At 38.5% G+C, this 21,804-nt stretch overlaps 1 protein-coding gene across 8 annotated transcripts in view; it reads right to left on the bottom strand.

Annotated features, from left to right (window-relative positions):
* The window catches only part of MAP3K13 (mitogen-activated protein kinase kinase kinase 13), a 168,100-nt gene that overhangs the window by 133,962 nt on the left and 12,334 nt on the right, over nt 1-21,804 (bottom strand). For 3 of the 8 annotated variants that reach the window (XM_081830939.1, XM_081830926.1, XM_081830954.1), the window contains exon 1: nt 1,595-3,472. The exons of 4 other annotated variants lie outside the window; for them this stretch is intronic. The gene's annotated coding sequence lies outside the window, so the exon portion shown is untranslated. Of the gene's footprint in view, nt 1-1,594; nt 3,473-21,804 lie in introns of those variants that run through there. One more of the 8 variants, XM_031028239.2, reaches the window with a different exon arrangement.

The raw sequence follows: 21,804 nt of genomic DNA, 5'->3' as shown, positions 1-21,804 counted from the left end.
AACTCTACCTCTGAAACTAATAATACACTATATGTTAATTAATTGAATTTAAATAAAAAATAAATTTTAAAAAATAGGAAAACAAATTTAAAAATATCCAAAAGGGGCTTGACTTAAGAGTCAGCCAGTACACCTGTATGGCCTTCCAGGTGTTAAAAGAGTGAAATATTTCTAATTGCATTAGGAAATAGCTGCTTCCCTGGTAACAGTGTCACCTGCCATGTTGGCTCCTTTCCTAAGACCCTTCTCTCCCAACTCTTGCCCCATAGACCAACAACCATAAATAACCTGGCCCAGGAGAGGTTGTTGAGTGGGAGGAGTTAATCAGCTCAGGAACCGAGAGTCACTGAGATTCAGCAAGCTAAAGGGTGAATAAAGGTTTTACTTCATTATAGTCCTAGAACCCACTTAGGACACTGTATCTTGGGCTTCTGTCCCACCAAATGTCAGTCGGGGCCCAATTCCATCACCTGCGCTCCCGCTCAGTCCTGCAGGAATGTGAGGCACGCTAGAGAAACAGACTGTCCCTGAGGTCAGAGGTGAAGGTAGAGGCAAGGGGAAACCCAGTGTACTTCTCCAAAAACAATCTGTGTCCTCAGCACTCCTTGATCAATTTGAAAGGCTACTGGCTAGCAGCCATCATTTATAACTTGTATATATCAATGACATCAAAATTTGCTTCTAGATTCAAAGTCACAAAATTATCCTGTACCAGGAATTTTTTTTAAATACATATGGCAAAAGATAAATAGAAAATATCAATTTCTCCAACACTAAATGCAACCTTAACATTCCCATAGCTGCACTCAATAAAGTCGATGTTTGGGTAACAATGTGTGTAGTTCCTGGACTGTTTACCTCAACATAGAACTGCAACAGCTGAGATACAACAATTCCAATTTCATATAGGAAATTTATTTTACATGCCATTGTACTGGGAATTTAGTCTGGAAAATTAGTACACATGTCAAAATCTTAAAAACAGATTTCTTTAAAGTCGCATGAAATTCCTAAAGCTGCTTGCCATTTACATCTATTTCACAAAGTTCCTCCTCTTTGAAAACACATGATGCTGCTCTTAAAACTAGGCTCTCAACAGCTTATTACACTGTATTCGGTTCTACTTTATTCTGATTCATTTCATTTCTTTGAACCACAAAACCTCCAGTTTAACTATCTGAAAGTATTACATATTTGCTACCATAAACTTGTAACATGAACCTAAACTAAAGGAAAAGCAGCTGGAAAGAACATGAGGGAGAAATCTAAGCACTACCTAGAAATAATCTCTGGGCACCAGATACATATTTGCTCACTTTTATTTTCTGACCGTAAACATCTTCACTTAACCAAAGACAAGACATTAAAAACTATCTTATGCAAGCAGGACCTGTTTTAGCAGAACATTTGCTGAAAATTTCATGGTTTTCCTTTTCATTTTTAAAATAAAACTACTTGTGAAATGCTGAAATTTTCTTTTAAGTAGGTCTACTTACACAAGATTTAGCACCCGGCAGGACCTTAATTTAATCTTAGATGGGAATTATTCCCACAATCTTTTTATATTCGAATATATTTTTAAAAAATTACTTACCCCACAGCAAGCTGAAATCTGGACAGACAGCATGAAACTACCGGCAGCCGCCTATTTCCTCACAGACTAAACTTTGTTCTCTTCCTGGCTGTTTCTGGATCAGGTTCACACTGATACACATTTACTGCGGCCTTGGAAGCTACCACCCAGCGGGAGTGAGGTGGGAGGGTCTGTTAATTTAACTGCTGCTTGACCACCTGGCTTAGTCGTTAAGTGTTTGCCTTCGGCTCAGGTCATGATCCCAGAGTCCTGGGATCGAGCCCCCCATCGGGCTCCCTGCTCCACGGGAAGCCTGCTTCTCCCTCTCCCACTCCCCCTGCTTGTGTTCCCTCTCTCGCTGTGTCTCTCTGTGTCAAATAAATACATAAAATCTTAAAAAAAAAAAAATCTCATCATCTCTGATGGCGGGGCTTTGGTTTCAGAGGACATTTTTTTCCCATATGTTCCTGGGGGAGAAAAACTAATATAGTCGTCCTCTGAGCTTCAAAAATCATGCTTTCTCCCTTTCATACGTTTGCTCTCCTCCTCAGAACCTATACATTGTGCAGTCATGGCAAAAAGAGGCCAGGAAGTCGCTTCTCTACCACAGTCCCCGTCACCTCCACTCTCCCTCTTTTACCAGGTAGGGGAATAACACCGAGTTCTTGTTAAACTTAGTTCTTTTCTGACATTGAAACCACCTGCTTCCCTAAGAATAAAGTGAGAACGTGGATCCCAAAATCTGTTCTTTGCAAGATAAAATGTTATGCTGCTTCATCCCCTTCCACATCCCTAAGCTTCTTTCCCTTCTGAGCTACTATATTTCTGTAATTTGTAGCATTAGCTGTTGAAGCAGAAACCATTTATTATGCACTTACTGCACTAATCACTTTATAAACATTATCTCATTCTCTCCTAGGCAACATATTTGGGGATCATCTTCAATTCTTCTTAATCTGCTTCTCTATCCAATTAGCCCCTTCACTATCCTGGTGATCCTCTGCAATAAGAACAGTGGTGGGCAGGATAATGGTCCCCCACAAAGATGTCCATTTTCTCATCACCAGAATCTGTGAATATGTTACTTTACACGGCAAAAGGGACTTAGTCAATGCAGTTAAGGTTAAGGACTTTGAGACGGGGAGATTATCCAGATGGGACCAATCTTTTCACATGAGCCTTTCCCAGCTGTGGCCAGAGAGAAGCAATGTGAGGACTGGACTTGCTTCTGCTGGTTCTGATGGGGGAGGTAGGGGGCCGCTAGAAGCTGGAAAAGGCAGGAAAACAGACTCTCTTCTAGAGCCTCCAGAAAGGGATACAGCCCTGATGATACCTTGGTTTTAGCCTATTGAGATCTGTGTTGATTTCTGACCTCAGAACTGTAAGGTGATGAAAGTACATTGTTTTGTTCTTTTAGTCCGCTAAATTTGTGATAATTCGTTATGATAGCAATAGAAAAATAATACAGGTACTTTAATTTCAAAATTAATTTCCTTTGAAAATATAATACCTAGAACTGAATACTACACTCCAAATGAGTTCTGATGAAGAAAAAAATAATTGTGGGACTGTTAAATGCCTTAATCTGATGCTGTAATTTTATAAATTAATAAAGGCAACTGAAGATTTCAATTGTAACACATTATATTCTTAAGTTGGTGGACTTTTTGTCACACAAACTTCATCAAGCCAGCTGCCTGACTCTACCCTCATTTTCTTTCAACTAATTTTGGAGATGAAATGCAGAGCTTTATATTCACTTTAATTGAAGAATTTCTCATTGGTTTTAGCCCATCCTTCCAAACTATTAAGATAATGTTGAATCATGCCTCTGTACTGTCATAGAAAGTATCCTTATGAAGCCTAACTTCATTTATTTATTTATTTATTTATTTATTTATTTATTTATTTATTAAGATTTTATTTATTTTTTACAGAGAGAACAAGTAGGGGGAGCAGGAGAGGGAGAGGGAGAAGCAGGCTCCCCAGTGAGCAGGAAACCTGATGTGGGGCTCGATCCCAGGAATCTGGGATCATGACCTGAGCTGAAAGCAGACGTTTAACACACTGAGCCACCCAGGCACCCCCTAACTTCATTTATTTAATTCCCATGTATTCATCAAATTATTAGTAAATAAATATTGAGCAGCAAGATCGAAGACAGAGTTCTGAAATGGATAACAGTTTTGTTATTACTTTCAGTTTGACATTGATCCATGAATCAAAACTCTTTAGTTACACAAGTTTGATCAGCTACAAAACCACTTACTCTCATAAACTTACTTTTTAAAAATTTCTCAAACATATCAAGAGAATAAAATGACTTAATAAAGATGTGTCCACAGTGTACTAGAACTCTACTGGAAAAGGAGATGTGGTTAGTTTGATATGAGCAAGATTTTTTTTTTTTTGGTAGTTCGGTGTTGTCTCTTAATGATTAACATTTCCTTTTTTAAGAGTTTACAAACTATCAGTTAATTATTGTTTCCAGAAGTCTACGTGAAGTTAAAAGAAAGTTTATCCAATTGAGGGCAGTGACAACTTCTGTCTCAGAAGGGGAGACGCAAGTGGAGGGGAAAAAGGAGAAACACGACGAAAGAAGGTGTGGTGGAAGGAATGAGCATAGTGTGCCCTTGGGAGGGTATAAAAACTAGACTGGTCAGAGCGGTAGTGGTTATGGAGAGTAGTGTGAACTGGGGTTGAAACATGATGTAAAGTCTTAAAAAGGGGACTAGGCCTGCAACCTAATATATCACAAAAATAGACAGAATTAAAAGATCTTAAAGCAAGAAAGTAAAATGAGTACTTTAATAACCTAATTGAAAAATGGGCAAAGCATATGGACAGTTCACAGGAGAAAATGTAAATGGCTCTTAAATATATGTAAAGATACTGCACCTTATTATAAGACAAATGCAAATTCAGGGCGCCTGGGTGGCTCAGTCGGTTAAGCGTCTGCCTTCTGCTCAGGTCATGATCCCAGGGTCGTGGGATGAGCCCCGCATTGGGCTCCCTACTCAGCGGAGAGCCTGCTTCTCTCTCTCCCACTCCCCCTGCTTGTGTTCCCTCTCTTGCTGTGTCTCTGTCAAATAAATAAATAAAATCTTAAAAAAAAAAAAGGACAAATGCAAATTCAAAGTACAATGACATAATTTTAAGCTATACTTTAACCCATCAAATTGCAAACTTCAAAGTCTATTAAGACACAATGGTGAGGCTATGGGTAAATAATGGAAGATAAAACGGTGGGAACTCAGGGCGCCTGGGTGGCTCAGTCGTTAAGCGGCTGCCTTCGGCTCAGGTCATGATCCTAGAGTCCTGGGATCGAGTCCCACGTCGGGCTCCCTGCTCAGCGGGAAGCCTGCTTCTCCCTCTCCCATTCCCCCTGCTTGTGTTCTGCTCTCGCTGTCTGTCTCTGTCAAAAAAATAAATAAAATCTTAAAAAAAAACAAAAAAACGGTGGGAACTCTCTAAAATGCAAACTGGCCATCAAATTATGAGTGCATATACCCTTTCACCCAGCAATAACGAAAAACATACACATGTAAAATGACATATATTCATGGATATTCACTATAGCACTGTTTGCAAAAGTAAAAGATGTCAATCAGTAGGGAACTGGCAAATCAAATTGCAGAACAGATATCCAATAGGATCCTGAAATTTTTTTTTTTAAAGATTTTATTTATTTATTTATTAGAGAGAGAGAGCGCACATGAGAGGGGGGAGGATCAGAGGGAGAAGCAGACTCCCTGCCGAGCAGGGAGCCCGATGCGGAACTTGATCCCGGGACTCCAGGATTATGACCTGAGCCGAAGGCAGTCGCTTAAGCAACTGAGCCACCCAGGCGCCCCAGATCCTGAAATTTTTAAAAAAGGCAACTTTGGTTACTGATAAAAAGTGATGAAACTATATACCAAGTTAAAAAAAGATAGCAGTATATTTAGAATGCGACTATTTGTGTATGTTTGAAAGTGTGTGTATGTGTGAGTGTGTGTGTGTGTGTGTGTGTATACTCAGAGAATCTCTTAGGAAGAACATCCAAGAAGCCAGACACAATGGGTTGTCTTTAGGGAAGAGACAGGATAGTTATGGTTCAGAGGTAGGAAGGAAACTTCTATATCCTTTTGTCCTTTTTGAATTCTTGCCAAAGTTGGTATTAACTATTCAAAAATTTGATAGATGTGCTAAATAGCAATGTTGCATCCTGGAATAGAAACAGTACAGTAGTAAAAAATCTGGTGAAAACTTAGTCTGGATTTTAGTTAATAGTCATGTACTGATGTTAATTTCTTTTTTTTTTTTTTAAGATTTTATTTATTTGACAGAGAGAGACACAGTGAGAGAGGGAACAGAAGCAGGGGGAGTGGGAGAGGGAGAAGCAGGCTTCCCGTGGAGCAGGGAGCCCGATGCGGGGCTCGATCCCAGGACTCTGGGATCATGACCTGAGCTGAAGGCAGGCGCTTAACGACTGAGCCACCCAGGCGCCCCCTGATGTTAATTTCTTAATTTTGACAAATAAGCCATAGTTATGAAAGATGTTAACATCAAGAGAAACCGGGTGAAGGTATTATTTTTGCAGCTTTTTTAAACCTAAAAGTATCTCAAAAATAAAAATTTACTAGAACAAGAAATAAACTGGGGTGTCTGGGAGCGGAGCTCAGTCGGTTAAGTGTCTGCCTTCAGCTCAGGTCATGATCCTGGGGTCCTGGGATCAAGCCCTGAGGTAGGCTCCCTGCTCAGCGGGGAGCCTGCTTCTCCCTCTCCCTCTGCCCCTCCCCTCAGCTCGTGCTCACTTGCACGTGTTCTCACGTGCTCTCTCTCTCTCAAATAAATAAATAAAAATCATTTTTTTAAAACAACAAGAAGAAACAAATTAACGTTTAAAAAGTTATTAGGGCAGCTGCGGTGGCAATGGCTTGGAAAGAGGAGAGATTAGAACCAAAGAGGCCAGATGGGAAACTGTGGCAGTAATCTTGGCATGAGGTGCATTGGGGTAAAAGTCATGAAAATACAATGAAATGAACTAATGCAGATACAAGATATATTTCAAAAGAAAAAAATGAACAAAATATTTACAAGAGCAGAGAGCAGAGATAAGATCAGTGATACCAGTGACAAAAGATGAAAATGAGAGGAGGAGGCTTGTTTAAAGGGGACTGAGATTCATTTTGTTCATTCAGTAAGTATTTGCTGGTACCCCCCATGCCAGGCTCTATGCAAGGCCCTGGGGATGTGAGTGAGTTTATAAATCCCAAGTATGAATTGACCCTAAAATGTCCAAGCTCAATTGTCCAAAAGGCATCTGGATATTACAGGGGGAGTGTTCTGGTGAGAGGATCAAACTGGGATAGCTGAGAAAGGTGACGGAGACAGAGAAAGGAGAAGCTAAAACTGAGCCGTGGGACAGAAACACAATTAGGGGAAGAGAGGAGTAGCAAAGAAGACAGGGAAGGAATGGTCAAAGGGTATCGAGAATAAGTGGGATAGGGCAATTTCCTGGAAACCAAGATAAAAGAAAGATCAAAGAAGAAGGGTTCCATCAAATGCACTGTTCAAAAAAATGAGGATCTACAAAAGTCCACAAGACAGTTAAAAAGGGAGAAATCAATGATGGCAAAGGAGGTCGCTCAAGAGAACTTTTTCACTTTCAGGAAAGCCTAAATGGAATCGGATTACAGAAGTCACAATTTTCTTACAAGAAAGCACTTCTAACTTAAAGGCCTTTAGGAAATGGGATTCCATTTATTATCATGCTTCTCAAACTGAGGTATTTGAAACCACAGGGTAGATCTGTATGCAACATCAGTTTTATTTGGAGAAAAATATATTGAAACCAAAGAAAGCAAAATTTGAGCTCTGAAGACAAATCCCGAAATTTCAAGCATAGAATGTCTTTACAGGAGGTCACCTTCCTACTTCTAGAGCTACAGATTCATTCTCCACTTCTTTAAAGGGGTTCTTGGGTAGAGATCTGAGAAGCACTGATATAATGGCCAGCTATGCTGAAATGTATCCTTGCTATTGAAATTCAGGATGCCTATAATTTAAAAAATAACTTTATGAACTATGGCCTCACATGGCAAATTACAATAAATATTTCACATTCCAAGAAGAATAATGAACAAAAAATCTTGGGAGTTTACCATATTTACCACTATTTGCTATTGCTATTTATGTAACCATATATTATTTATCCTTTATGTCTGTAGCTAGAGCTTAATTACATGCTTAGATGGAAGTCAGTGTTAATTATACTCAAATGCTTAATCAATACTCCTTGAGAATGATGAATACATGACATACTAAGAACCAACCAACACCACCATACATGCATATATATATATCTATATAATTTATATGTGTATATATGTGTGTGGCACACACACGTACTATAAACATAGGCGTTAATACAAGAATTGGTGACTGTGCTTCTAATTTATATAAAAACAACTAAAATCCTGCCTTATGTGTAGTACACAGTATACCAGTAGAAGGGAAGTACAGTTTTCATACGTAATTCTCTGCCAAGTAAATTAAAATGTTACTTTGGCATTAGGTCATCATATACCAGGCTAAGCATAAATTTGAAAGCTTTCCTCTGATATTTTCCATTGACTTTTATTTATTTATTTTTATTTATTTATTTATTTATTTTTTTAAAGATTTTATTTATTTATTTGAGAGAGAGAATGAGATAGAGAGAGAGAGCATGAGACAGGGGAGGGTCAGAGGGAGAAGCAGACTCCCTGCTGAGCAGGGAGCCCGATATGCGGGACTCGATCCTGGGACTCCAGGATCACAACCTGAGCCGAAGGCAGTCGCTCAACCAACTGAGCCACCCAGGCGCCCTCCATCGACTTTTAAACAGCTTCGGAGTATAGGCCACAAGGCAATGCTTCCCACCAAGTAAAGATTTTTTTACTATCTTTTGTGTGAGAAAGACATTAGAGCGGTAACAGTGTACTAATACACAGGAGCTTCTTGCAAATGTCATGGAAAAACTATGTGGGGTTGGTGATTTTTGTAAAATCAAGTGTCTAGTCTAATGTTATCTGAATGGAGAAATTATCATCATTTATTATCTTAATCAATTCTGATACTTAGACATTTTTACTGTTTAAAAGAAAATCAATTTTAAGAACAGTCAAAACAAACCACCTTCTTTTATAAATGTTTGGGTTTTTAAACTACAAGTTATGTAACATATAAGCTCTCATACTGCGTCTTGTATACATTGTCTCAAGGCTAAGAAATAAAAAGCTAATGCAACACTAAACCTGGAAGACAGAATTACAGCTCTCACAAGTATTTCAGCTCAGGCTGTTGGCTTTCATGATTAATAACAACTATGGGGGCATGTTATCACTTCTCAACATCATCCATGGCCTGTAACTCTCTGCTGTCACCCTGTAAAGGAATTTTGACTTTATCATATTTTGAGAAAGCAAATCTGAATTGATATCCTAAGGTATAATAAATTATTTTCTTCTCCTACTTGACCTTTATAGTCATGAGATTGGTTGAATTCTCAAGGATTCCCTTTCCATCTTAAATATATATTCATGGAATGTGAATTGATACAAGCACTTTGAATGTCAAGTGAATGGAATTATTAATGGATAATAATAATTATTATCAAGTAATACCATGCAATTTGGTATTACCCTAGAAGAGTTGAAACAGGTTTCTACAACCAGCGATTCAACTCCCAGGCACACACCCTAGCAGAGCTTCTCAACTGCTATGCCATGGTGCCCAGGTACTCAATGAATAGGTTACAGATGTGCCCAGATACAGACCTCCTCAGCTCTCCAACCAAGCAGAAGCTTCCAGGCCAGAGGTACAGCTTCATTCTTTTAATGCAGTATATGGAACAGATATTTTCTATCACTTTCTATGTGTGCCATGACAGGGAAAAGGTTGAGAAACATTGACAGAGAAGCTCTTGCACATGCGTAGCAGATATACAGACAGGAATATACGTATATATAGGAGCAATGTTTGTAGTACTGAAAAACTGGAACATCTCAAATGTCTATCGATCAATTCATCTGCTAGTAAGTTCTGGAATACTTATACAATGCAATATTCTACAGCAGTGAAAACTAATGAGCAATATCTATATGCATTGACATAGATAAATCTAAGAGTCTAATGCTGATTAAAAAAAAAAACAGTAAGGCCCAGAAAAATACATACGATATGATTCCATTTTTATAAAGTTCAAAAACACATAAAACTAACCAATACTCACAGTATGTGATAAAAAAAAAAAACACTGACAAAGGTAAGAAAATTATTAACAAAAAATTCAGAACTTTACCTCTGAGGAAGCAAGAGAAGTTTGGGAGAAGAGAGGAGTATATAGGAGATATTAAAGGTAAAGATAATAGTGCTTTTTAAAAAACTGGGTTACAGGGAAACAAATGTTTTCCATATAGTTATTCCACAAGCCTTACAGATATTTTATAGACATTTTGTATCTACTCAATATTTAATAAGCCTCTTTTATAAAAGTTCTGCTTTGTCCAAAAGTAGTGAATGCATCTGCCTTCCCTGCAACAGTGTGAAGGACATGGAATAATTGGGACAGAAAGCAGGAAATTATACAGGATGTTGTAGGTCAAACACCAAACGTTTCACAAAGGCCCTACAGACTCACACATGAGTGCAACAATAAAAGATTTAAAAGCTAAACAATAATTAAAATGAAAACTAAATTTAATATGCTATCATTTTATGAGGTACCACATATGCAAATTTTAACATTAACTAAAATATGTATTTAAAGAATTGGGACTGAATTAACTGCCAGCCTATGGATGAATAACTCCTCTTGGAATTTTCTAAACAGTCAATGTTTCATTGTGTATTTAGAACACACAAAAGACATTTACAGAATGACAATACTTTAATTCATCATGTATATCCAGCAATGTTTGCTTAGTCAAATGCCTGTCTGTTTGTCAATGTCATTTAAGGGCAAGTTTATAAAGCTTCAAGAGCAAGAACTGGGTCTGCTTCAACTGATAGGACTACCAAGGAAAGCACAATGAAAACATTTTAAGAATTCCTGCCTGTCCTCTGTCTCCTTGTATTTTAAGGGCTAGACAGTGGAAAGCCATTTTTGTAAGCATTGGATATTTTGCCAATGCAGAAGAGCTATAATAGATCACAAAGATATCAACTTAACCTCTAAATTAATTAATTTTATTACTTTTGATTTGAAATATAAAAGAAGTCCAGTGTGAGCTCTCCCTTTAAAGAAAGAAAAAGCCACCTAGCAGCAGATAGGTTAATGTTTACACAAAGGCAAATTTTTTCCTTTTTTTTTTCTTAAGTTTGAATGGGTGAATGACCTTGCTGGAATTCCCCGTCAGTTCCCTGGTATCTATCTGGAAGTTTCAAACAGAAACTACTTTCACATGATACATTGGAAAGGTATGCCAAGTGGTATCTGTCTCTGCACCTTGAACCTGGGTGTTTTATATAACAGATGAATCAATAAACTTTACACAAAATGAAAGGCTTCTTTTTCCCCTTAGGCCATTTAAGAAAAAATCATTTAAACATATTTGGCATTATATATTTATAGGGTCAATTATACACAGAAAACCTTCACATATTTACCCAATTCAAGAAATGTGCCCTTGATACAGCTTCAAGCTTTCAAAGACAAGTTAATTTTTAAATATGTCAAATACTGAGTATATCAGGTTGAAGTGAGAATCTAAGCCAAGAATTAATTCCTATAAACTCATAAACATTAGTTATACAAATAGCATAACTACCTTAAAATCTAGATAATATAAAGCATTTTTATTTTTGCTTTATTTTGGAATTTTTATTTTTTATTTTCATTTTTTAAAAGATTTTATTTATTTGACAGAGAGAGAGACAGCGAGAAAGGGAACACAAGCAGGGGGAATGGGAGAGGGAGAAGCAGGCTTCCCGCTGAGCAGGGAGCCCGATATGGGGCTCGATCCCAGGACCCCGGGATCATGACCTGAGCCGAAGGCAGACGCTTAACGACTGAACCACCTAGGTGCCTCCATTTTGGAATTTTTAAAATACCAAATTTCACTGAGAGGGAGTTCTGTCAGATGTATTGTGAAAGGCTTATGGGGAAACCTGTCTTTTCCAGTGTGTGGCGATTACAAAACTAACTCGAAACCACCAAAAATCAATAGAGTCGTAAGCAACAGTGGGGATGATTTAGAACAGAAACAAAAGATTTGCCCAACAAAAAAATTTCCCCACACACCTTAGTTTCACCCTTGGCTCTTCTTTCCCTCACTTTCAGAAGATGAAAGTACAATTATGTTGCCTGGGATTTTAGCCCAGCCATCTATCCTGCTCTCAAAAGCTGGTTCAGGACAGATAAAAATGAAACATTTCATAACCGGAGTTTCTCCAGAATTGATCAGTGTCTCAGAAGTTGAGATGAAGGGTAGAGTGAATAGGGAAAGACTATATCATGGCAAGTTCAGCAGAGGAGGTATTGCATTTGAACACTGTCCCTTGACTATCTCTATACAATTTTATAATAGTGCCTGGAATCATCTCAATAATACAGGTTTTTAAAAGAAATTTTAGAAATGTTTTTTAAAAATTAAAAAAAAAGAATATTCGTAAAAGCAATGGCATCTTGGGGGAGGGAGGGGATTTCAAGAACACCTTTTATGATTTTTAATATATTTTGGCTCAAATATATATATATATTTTTAAAGATTTATTTATTTATTTGAGAGAGCGAGAATGAGAGAGAGAGAGTACATGAGAGGGGGGAGGGTTAGAGGGAGAAGCAGGCTCCTCGCTGAGCAGGGAGCCCGATGTGGGACTCGATCCCGGGACTCCAGGATCATGACCTGAGCCAAAGGCAGTCGCTTAACCAACTGAGCCACCCAGGTGCCCCTCAAATATATTTATAACCAAAAAACTCCTAATATAGTTATTTTCATTTTGCAAAATAAAAATATAAGCCATTCAATGCAAAGATTTTTATGTGATGTTATTTATCAAACAGTAAACTCTTTTTTTTTTTTTTAAGATTTTATTTATTTATTTGACAGAGAGAGACACAGCGAGAGAGGGAACACAAGCAGGGGGAGTGGGAGGGGGAGAAGCAGGCTTCCCACCGAGCAGGGAGCCCAATGCGGGGCTCGATCCCAGGACTCTGGGATCATGACCTGAGCCAAGGCAGACACTTAATGACTGAGCCACCCAGGCACCCCTCAAACAGTAAACTCTTAAATGCAAAAACAATTAGTATTTTGGCTTCTAGGATACAATTTCATTTTCACAAATAAGGGAAAATATATTCAGTGCCTTTTTTTGTTGTTGTTCAGGGCTTTCTCTTCTTGACCTCTTTCATCTTAATGATTCCACATTGATGTCTTCTACTCAGACCTCTCTTTTCTCTTCTATGGTTAGTTTTGAAATTTCTTAAGCAACAACACAGTAATAGCTAATATATATATTAAGCCAGACATTGTTCTGAACATTTTACCTAATCAGTTTAATCCTCACAACAACCCTGGGAGATACTTCCAGTTTAAAAAAGTCATCCCCACTTTACAGATTAAGACCTGGAAGCAGAGGTGGTTAATATTCCATTTGCAACAGGGCACAGTCACAAAATTTATGTTTTAATTAAATAATTTGCTTTTCTTTTCCTTTCTTTTTTTAAAAAATTTCCTTAGGTAGGAAGTATTCCCAGAGGAATGATACATGCAGAAAAGGTGTATGTGATTTTGTTAATTTTCATTATGTATCTCCATGTTTTTTTCCAAGATTTTCATAAGATAGTGATTCTCTCAACTTATTGTTTCTGGACCAGCAGCATCACCGTTACATGGGAACTTGTTAGAAATGCAAATTATCAGGTCCCACCCAGACCTACTGAATCAGAAACTCTAGGGTAAGGCCTAGCAATATGTGGTTTGTTTAAACACGTACACACACACACACACACACACACACACACACACACACCTGCTTTTTGTTAAATTACTCCTCTGGGGTGATTCTGATGGGTGCTGAAATTTGAGAACCATTGTTCTAATGCGTAATGTAGCCATCAGTTATGAAAAAGATCCCATTTGGCCACATATTTCATATACTGAGGTATAACGGCATATTTTTTTACTAATTTTATCGCATCTCTTGGAAAGGGGCACTCATTTGCATTCATTCCACAAACACTTATTAAGTACCTACTATGTGCTTGAGAATGAGTGCATGAAGAACTAACAATCTAGTTAGACAGGCAAAAATTTAACAATTACAATGCCAGGTAGTAATTCAGTGATAGAGATGCAGAGGATGCTGAGGGGGAAGTAAACTGTAGTAGATTAAGGACTGTGTCTTGATCTCTCAGGAATTACTGCACTCTACTGCACCATCTGAGAAACATTATTTTATGCCAATATATACTACCCCCCATAACCCAGGGACCCATGCCCCAGATAAGGGCATTACCATAGCAGCACTCCCTGTTATACAGTGATTAACAAACTCAAAGGTAATTCCTCCATGGTTAGAACCCAGTCTGTATAGAGAAAGGAGCCAGTCTCTGGAGCTTCCTAAGAGTCTAAAGAGCTTTCCTATTCTAGTCCACAGGTAACTTGACAATAATTCACCCTTTTCCCACCACTATCTTATGTTTTTCATGATTCTATTGGATATTTTCCAAAATATAAAACTTTCAAACAGCTTCTGTACCCTTCTAAGTTCCCATTCTCTTCAATAATACTTTAATCACTATTCTGAATCTGAGTGTTTATCATCCCCCCCAGAAGAACTATTTTTCATCTTTATGATAATGTATAAGATGCTTTTGAAACTTTTTTTTTTTTTACAGAGAGAGTGCATATGTGCATGGGCCGCACAAGTGGTGGGGGGCAGGGCAGAGGGAGAGAGAGAATCCTAAGCAGGCTTCACACTCAGTGCGGAGCCGCACTGGGGCTTGATCTCATGACCCTGAGATCATGACATGACCTCAGTGGAAATCAAGAGTCAGACGCTTAACCAACTGAGCCACCCAGACACCCCTGAAACTTATTTTACTCAACATTCTTTTTTGAGATTGATCCATGTTGAGGGAAGCTCTACAATGCATTTATGAATTTATGCCAATGAATGGTCCAACAAAGTTCATTCATCCATTTTCCTCTTAATAGATGTTTAGGCTGTTTCCTTTTTTCTTTTAAAATAGTGATGCAATGACCGTTTTAATAGAATTACTGCAGCAAGTATGAAGGGCCACTACATTAAAAAAAAAAAAAAGGCATGTCTGAATTTTCTCCTTCCCCTTTTTTATAGTTTACATTTCTCTGCTAAAATTCTTCACCTGTTCATGCGAATATCCCACCTTTTCCACTAGATTCTTTAACATATTAATCATAATTAAAGTTCCTGTCTGAGAATTCCAACATGAGTCATCTCTCGGTCTGGGTCTGTTCATTGCTTTGTAACTTAAAAATGGGTGGTTGTTTTTTTCACATATTTAAAATTTTTTGAATGCCACACGTTGCCTATAGAATTATCATACGAACTGGGTAAAAGAATAGTAACTCTTGGAAATGTGCATGCCTATTTTTCGGTCCTGCAAGCAGGTAAATTGAAATTCCAAAGAGAAATAATCTAGTCAGTAGTCGAGCTGGTTTTATTGTTGCTATAGTTCTCTTCTGCACATCTTCCTCCAGCAGCAAGCAACTGCTACTTTGTGCTTCGTGTGGAACCTAGGATACTTGGTTTTACTCAGTGTTCTTGCTCCACACTCAGCTCTCAGAAGCCACTGCATGTCTATGCCACAGAACGGGTTCTTTCCCTGCATCCTTGCCCCTCCTAAAGAGGCAGGCTGCTGTTGTTTGTTACTTGGTGTTAAGTGTCTTGGTTCTCTTGGTCCAGCCTCAATCTTAGGCAGGCCCTATATCCTATGCTTTGGGTATGGGGCTTTCTACACCCCCTCCCCAACTCTGTGTGGCCGTGAAACTCGGCCTTGTATCTATAGGGAAGTACTGAAAAAAACCCTCCAACACCCCAGGTCCCACACTAACCACAAGGTAGCAGCAGCTACTGGTGAAGAGTTTCCTACACCTCCCCAGCACAGAGAGCTTTTGCTTCTACCTTACTCTCAGAAGCAATGAATCTTTCCCTGGACCCTGAAAAAGGAAGTTTCCTGTCCCTCTCCCAGTGGTTTAAGATTTTTGCTTCATATGAGGTAACGACTGGTAAAGTGGACAGGGTTTTTATTTATTTGTTTGTTTTAAAGATTTATTTATTTATTTTAGAAAGTGGGAGGGGGAGAGAGCGTCGTAAGCAGACTCCATGCTGAGCGCCGAGCCCCAGGCAGGGCTCAACCTCACAACCCTGAGATCACGACCTGAGCCAAAACCAAGAGTCAGACACTCAACTGACTGCACCACCCAGGTACCCCGGGTAGGGTTTTTAAACTATGTGTCCTACAGGGCGGCTCTCTCTAATCTCCTATCTTGCCCTCAAATCTTTTATGAGCACTGATAGAGGCTGTTGTAGGTGCAACTGTGTTCCCCTCAAAAGATAAATTGAAGTCCTAATTCCTGGTGAATATGACTTTATTTGGAAATAGGCTCTTTGCAGATGTAATCAAGTTAAGATGAGGTCATACTGGAATAGGCTGGGCCCTAATCCAACATGACTAGAATCCTAATAAGAAGAGAAAACATGGAAGCCCCAGGCCTCATTTCCCCATAGAGGGTCAGCAAGATGGCTGAATAGGAAACACCAGATCTAGTTCCCCCAGACAGACACTAACTTAAAAACAATATATGGTCTAAAAAGCCTGTATGTGGCCTTCAAAAACCAGTTAAGAAGCTGTAGTATCTCAGGCAAGCTCAAAGCCAAGAACAGCCACATCGAATGGGTAAGATTTCATTTCGCCTGTTAGAGTCCTTCCCCCAAGCTGACACACTCAAGCGTGATCAGGAGTAAGCACCCAACTCAAAGCTTCTCCATCAGGATAAGAGCAGAATGTTTGTTCAATGTTCCAGATATTTGGAGGACTGCTGAAAGACTGATTTGACTTGGCATGCAAGGAAAGTAGGCATACTTTGGATGCCTAAGGGAGGCTGAGTACAGGGGAGAGCACAGAGGCAAGGGGCAGCACGAGAAAACCTGCAATATCAGTGACGAACACCAGAGGGAGCAATAGATGACCAACTCCTATAAAAACAACTAGAGAACTCTAATTGGGAAGGCACATACACAAGCCCAGAGAAAGTGCATGTCCATACTAGGTTTGAGAAGTCCTCAGAATCTTTAGTAAAGCTAACTACTGAAGGTCCTCCCCTGTATGAAGCCAGTCCACAGAACTGAGAGAGGTGGTTGTTTTTCCAAATGCACAAATTCCAGCAAAATAAATAAGGAAGGCATATGAAGAAACAGGGAAACATGGCCCAGTCAAAGGAACAAAATAAATCTCCAGAAACTGACCCTAAAGGAAAGGAAGTGCATGAATTACCTGACAAAAAAACGCAAAATAGTCATCTTAAAGATGCTCAATGTGCTATAAGAGAGCACAGACAACTAAAGGAAATTAGGAAAATGGCTCATGAACAAAACAAGAATATCAACAAAGACAGAAAGTATAGAAAAGAACCAAACAGAAATTCTAGAGCTGAAAACAAATAGGAAAATTTACAAATATGTGGAAATTAAACAACACACTCGTAACCATGGGTCAAAGAAAAAAATCACATGAGAAATTAGAAAATATTTTGGGACAAATGAAAACAGAAACGTAACATACCAAAATTTATGGGATGCAGCAAAAGCAGTACTAATAATGGAGTTTATAGCAGTAAATGCCCTCATTAAAAAAGAAGAAAGATCTTGGGTGCCTGGGTGGCTCAGTTAGGCATCAGACTCTTGATCTCAGCTCAGGTCTTGATCTCAGGGTTATAAGTTCAAGCCCTGCACTGGGCTCCACGCTGGGTGTAGAGCCTACAGAAGGAAGGAAGGAAGGAAGGAAGGAAGGAAGGAAGGAAGGAAGGAAGGAAGGAAGGAAGGAAGGAAGAAAGGAAGGAAGGAAGGAAGGAAAGAAGGAGAGAAGGGACGATGAAGGAGGGAGGGAGGAAGAGGGAGGGAGGGAGGAAGAAGAAAGGAAGGAAGGAAGATCTCAAATCAATAACTTAACTTTATACCTCAAAGAACTAGAATAAGAACAAACTAAACCCAGTTAGCAGAAGGAAGGAAACAATAAAAATTAGTGCAGTAATAGAGAATAGAAAAATTTTTTAAAATCACTGAAACTAAGAGCTGACTTTTTGAAAAGATCAACAAAATTGACAAGTCTTAGCTACACAAAGAAAAAAGAGAAGACTCAAATAACAAAAATCCAAAATGAAAGAGGAGACACCACAAAAATAAAATCAGAAGAGTACTATTAACAATTATACACCAACAAATTGGATCATCTGTCCCTGTGCTTTAATAAAACCACCAATTTGCACCAAAAAAAAAAGAAAGAAAGAAATGGATAAATTTCTAGAAACATGTAACTTATCAAGACTGAATCTTGAAGAAATAGAAAATCTGAACAGCCCTGTAATTAGTAAGGACATTAAATCAGTAATCATAAACTTCCCAACAGAGAAAAACCCAGGACAAGATGGCTTCCCTGAAGAATTCTACCAAACATTTAAAGAATTAACACCAATCTTGAAACTCTTCCAAAAAATTGCAGACTCATGAAGCCAGCATTCCCCTAATACTAAAATGAGACAAAGATACCACAAGAAAACCACACACCAATACCTCTGATGAATACTGATGCAAAAAACCTCAACAAAATATTTTGCTGTTACTGAGATGGAAAACCTAAAAAGAAGTTTGATGGGAAGGAAGATTAGGAGTTCAATTTTGAACATGTTGAGTTTGAGATGAATATTGGGCATACAAATGGAAATGTTAAGTTGGCAGTTGAATGTACAAGTCTGGTGTTCAGAGGAGAGGCCTAAGCTGGAGATAAAGATTTTCAAGTAAAGATGGTGTTAAAGCCTTGAGAGTAGTAAGATCAAGAGAAATGAGTCTAGGGAGAAAAAAAGATAAGGTCTTAGGATTGAGCTCTAGGGCACTCCAGTGTTTAGAGGTCAAGAAAATGAGGAGAAACCAACAGAGAAGACTAAAAGGAATAGAGAAGGAGGAAAGGCCAAAGGGTGTGATATACTGGAGACCAAATATATAATGTTTATTTCCAGAAAAGTTAAGTGATTATCTATGTCAATACTGTACAAATTATTTAATGACGACACATTCAATTTAGTACATATGTACCAATTTTGGAATAATTTTAACATCTATCTTCACCAAGGAATATTGGATAAAAATTTTATTGATAACCAGAACTTATTTACTTTATTTTAAAGTATATCAAATACTGTTGTAAAATATATTATACATGTGTATATATGTTTTAAATTTATTTTTAAATCCAGAAGAGCATTTCCTGAAACACAATTCCAAGGGTTATTAAGATTTTCTGGGCAAAAAAAAGGTTCTGGTCACACCTAAGTTTGGAAAATACTAATTTGCATTATAAATTTTACGGGGCGCCTGGGTGGCTCACTCAGTCATTAGGCGTCTGCCTTCAGCTCGGGTCATGATCCCAGGGTCCTGGGATCGAGCCCCACACTGAGCCCCGCATCAGGCTCCCTGCTCGGCAGGAAGCCCTGCTTCTCCCTCTCACACTCCCCCTGCTTGAGTTCCCTCTCTCGCTGTCTCTCTCTCTGTGTCAAATAAATAAATAAAATCTTTATAAAATAAATAAGTATTCAAAAAACACAACATTTTCCAAACTTATGTGAATTCTGAACCCTTTTGGGTTACAGAGTCTCTTTTAGCTGTGTCAGGCATTCTAACATCATTTGAGAAATATTGAGTCAAAAGTGTGGACATATTCTTTGTCCTCACTGTAAGCAAAATTTGTGTCAGGAAAGAAGTTGGAGGATATTTTCTTTCTGCCACTTCAACACTTACTGAAAACAAGATCTTTCTGCTTCTATACCATTGCATGCTGGAAGATATGACCTTTGCATTATTTTTACACTGATAGTTCTGTCCTCAGGTTTTCTGGTACTCATCAAATGTCAAAATGAAAAGATACCTGATTTCTTTAAAAATGAATCTAAAGTTCCAGCAAATAAATAAAATATGTAAAGTACATTCAGTTAATATATTTTTGTTAGAACAATGTAGATTTATAGATTAACTATAACCCAATATGATCATTAGTCAGCCACATGTTCTACATAATGCTTTTGGTAAAAATCACTTTTCCTTTATAAGAATTATCCATTGTAATGGTTCTGTGGTATTATTATGTCTCCTCATATTCTTTCTTTGAAATATGTAGAACATAAATGATTTTTAAAAAAAAATACACATTTTCATTATTTCTCTGAAAGTCTGATGTTGTTTAGATCTCCTCTTTCAATCCTAAAAAATAGAGCAGGACAGATTTTACTTCAAAAGTACTGTTTATCTCCGTATCAGAGATAGAAAGGAGAAAGGTAAAAAAGAAGGAAAAGTCGAAGAAGAGCACACTTTGCCAGTGGAATCCCATCTAGCTAAACAGTCTCATCTTTTGCTTCAAAATACCAGTTCTTAAAGTCCTATAGTAAACTGCAAGACCTGCAGGGAGCTCCACAATTCTCAGACTCAGTTTTAAATGACGAAGAAGACAAAATAGAATTAGGAAAGCATACATCCCATGAGCACAAAGGCATGTACTGTATAATGTCCCATTTAACTTCACACACACACACACAAAGATAGCTCTCATTTTGGTTACTGTATTGGTGAGATTTCTTGAAGTCTAATTCACCTGCTTTACTCCCAATCCTTCACCCCAATTCGGTTACTGATTGTGTAAAACTCTTTTTCTTCCAGCTTTATTGAGATATAATTGAATATAACCTTGCATTGGTTAAAGTGTATGACATAGTGATTTGATCTATGTATATACTGCAGGATGAAAATTCTATTTCTTTTTTTTTTTTTTTAAAGATTTTATTTATTTATTTGAGAGAGAGAATGAGAGAGAGAGAGAGCACATGAGAGAGGGGAGGGTCAGAGGGAGAAGCAGACTCCCTGCTGAACAGGGAGCCTGATGCGGGACTCGATCCTGGGATTCCAGGATTATGACCTGGGCCGAAGGCAGTCGCTTAACCAACTGAGCCACCCAGGCGCCCTGAAAACTCTATTTCTAAGTTGCCAATTCTCTACCTCAAAAAGGAGGCCACAACCACTGGCAACTCATATTATCTCGTGATTAGAGTCAGAGAAACTAGAGTAATGAATGTTCTGATTGGCATCTTTGACAGGGACTTTCACAAATATTCCATTACTAAGTTTGAATCAACCTTGGAAACGTCCTGTACACAACATAAGCGGTGGCTGGTAGCCATGACTGTCCTCTCTCAAGATGTAGCAGAGGCTTTATTATGGATAGACTATTCATGTTTTATACCAATAGAGAATTTCCTCATGCAGATAGCAAGTTCTTTCTAGAAGAGTCATTTCATGACTTCCTATAGTTTTTTTTTTTTTAAAGATTTTATTTATTTATTTGAGAGAGAGAGAAAGCATGAGGTGGGGAGGGTCAGAGGGAGAAGCAGACTCCTCGCTGAGCAAGGAGCCCGATGCGGGACTCGATCCCGGGACTCCAGGATCATGACCTGAGCCGAAGGCAGTCGCTTAACCAACTGAGCCACCCAGGCGCCCTCATGACTTCCTATAGTTAAATCTAATAGGTTTTCTGCATTTCTGTGGAAGACTCAAATGTCTGTGATGACCTGTGTCATAGAACAAAGTTCATGATTCTGGTCCAATGACATTTCTGAGCAAGTTAATTCTTTAATGATTCAAATTTACAACCTGCCTTTAACCATTATGGAAGATAGTCTATGTCTTAATTTTACTCAGTTTAATGTTACTATACATTCTCTTTCTTTTGTTCTCTTCATGTCTTCATCTGATTGTACTGTATGCAGTTTTAGAAGCCACTTCAAATATTTGTTAGAACATCGTAAGATAGGGCGCCTGGGTGGCTCAGTTGGTTAAGCGACTGCCTTCGGCTCAGGTCATGATCCTGGAGTCCCGGGATCGAGTCCCGCATCGGGCTCCCTGCTCAGCGGGGAGTCTGCTTCTCCCTCTCCCGCTCCCCCCTCTTGTGCTCTTTCTCTCTC

Source organism: Leptonychotes weddellii, chromosome 1, assembly GCF_054177405.1.
Source record: "Leptonychotes weddellii isolate Sample4059 chromosome 1, ASM5417740v2, whole genome shotgun sequence".
Lineage (NCBI taxonomy): Eukaryota > Metazoa > Chordata > Mammalia > Carnivora > Phocidae > Leptonychotes > Leptonychotes weddellii.
Note: the sequence above shows the minus strand (reverse complement) of the source record. Positions and strands in the feature narration are given on the sequence as shown.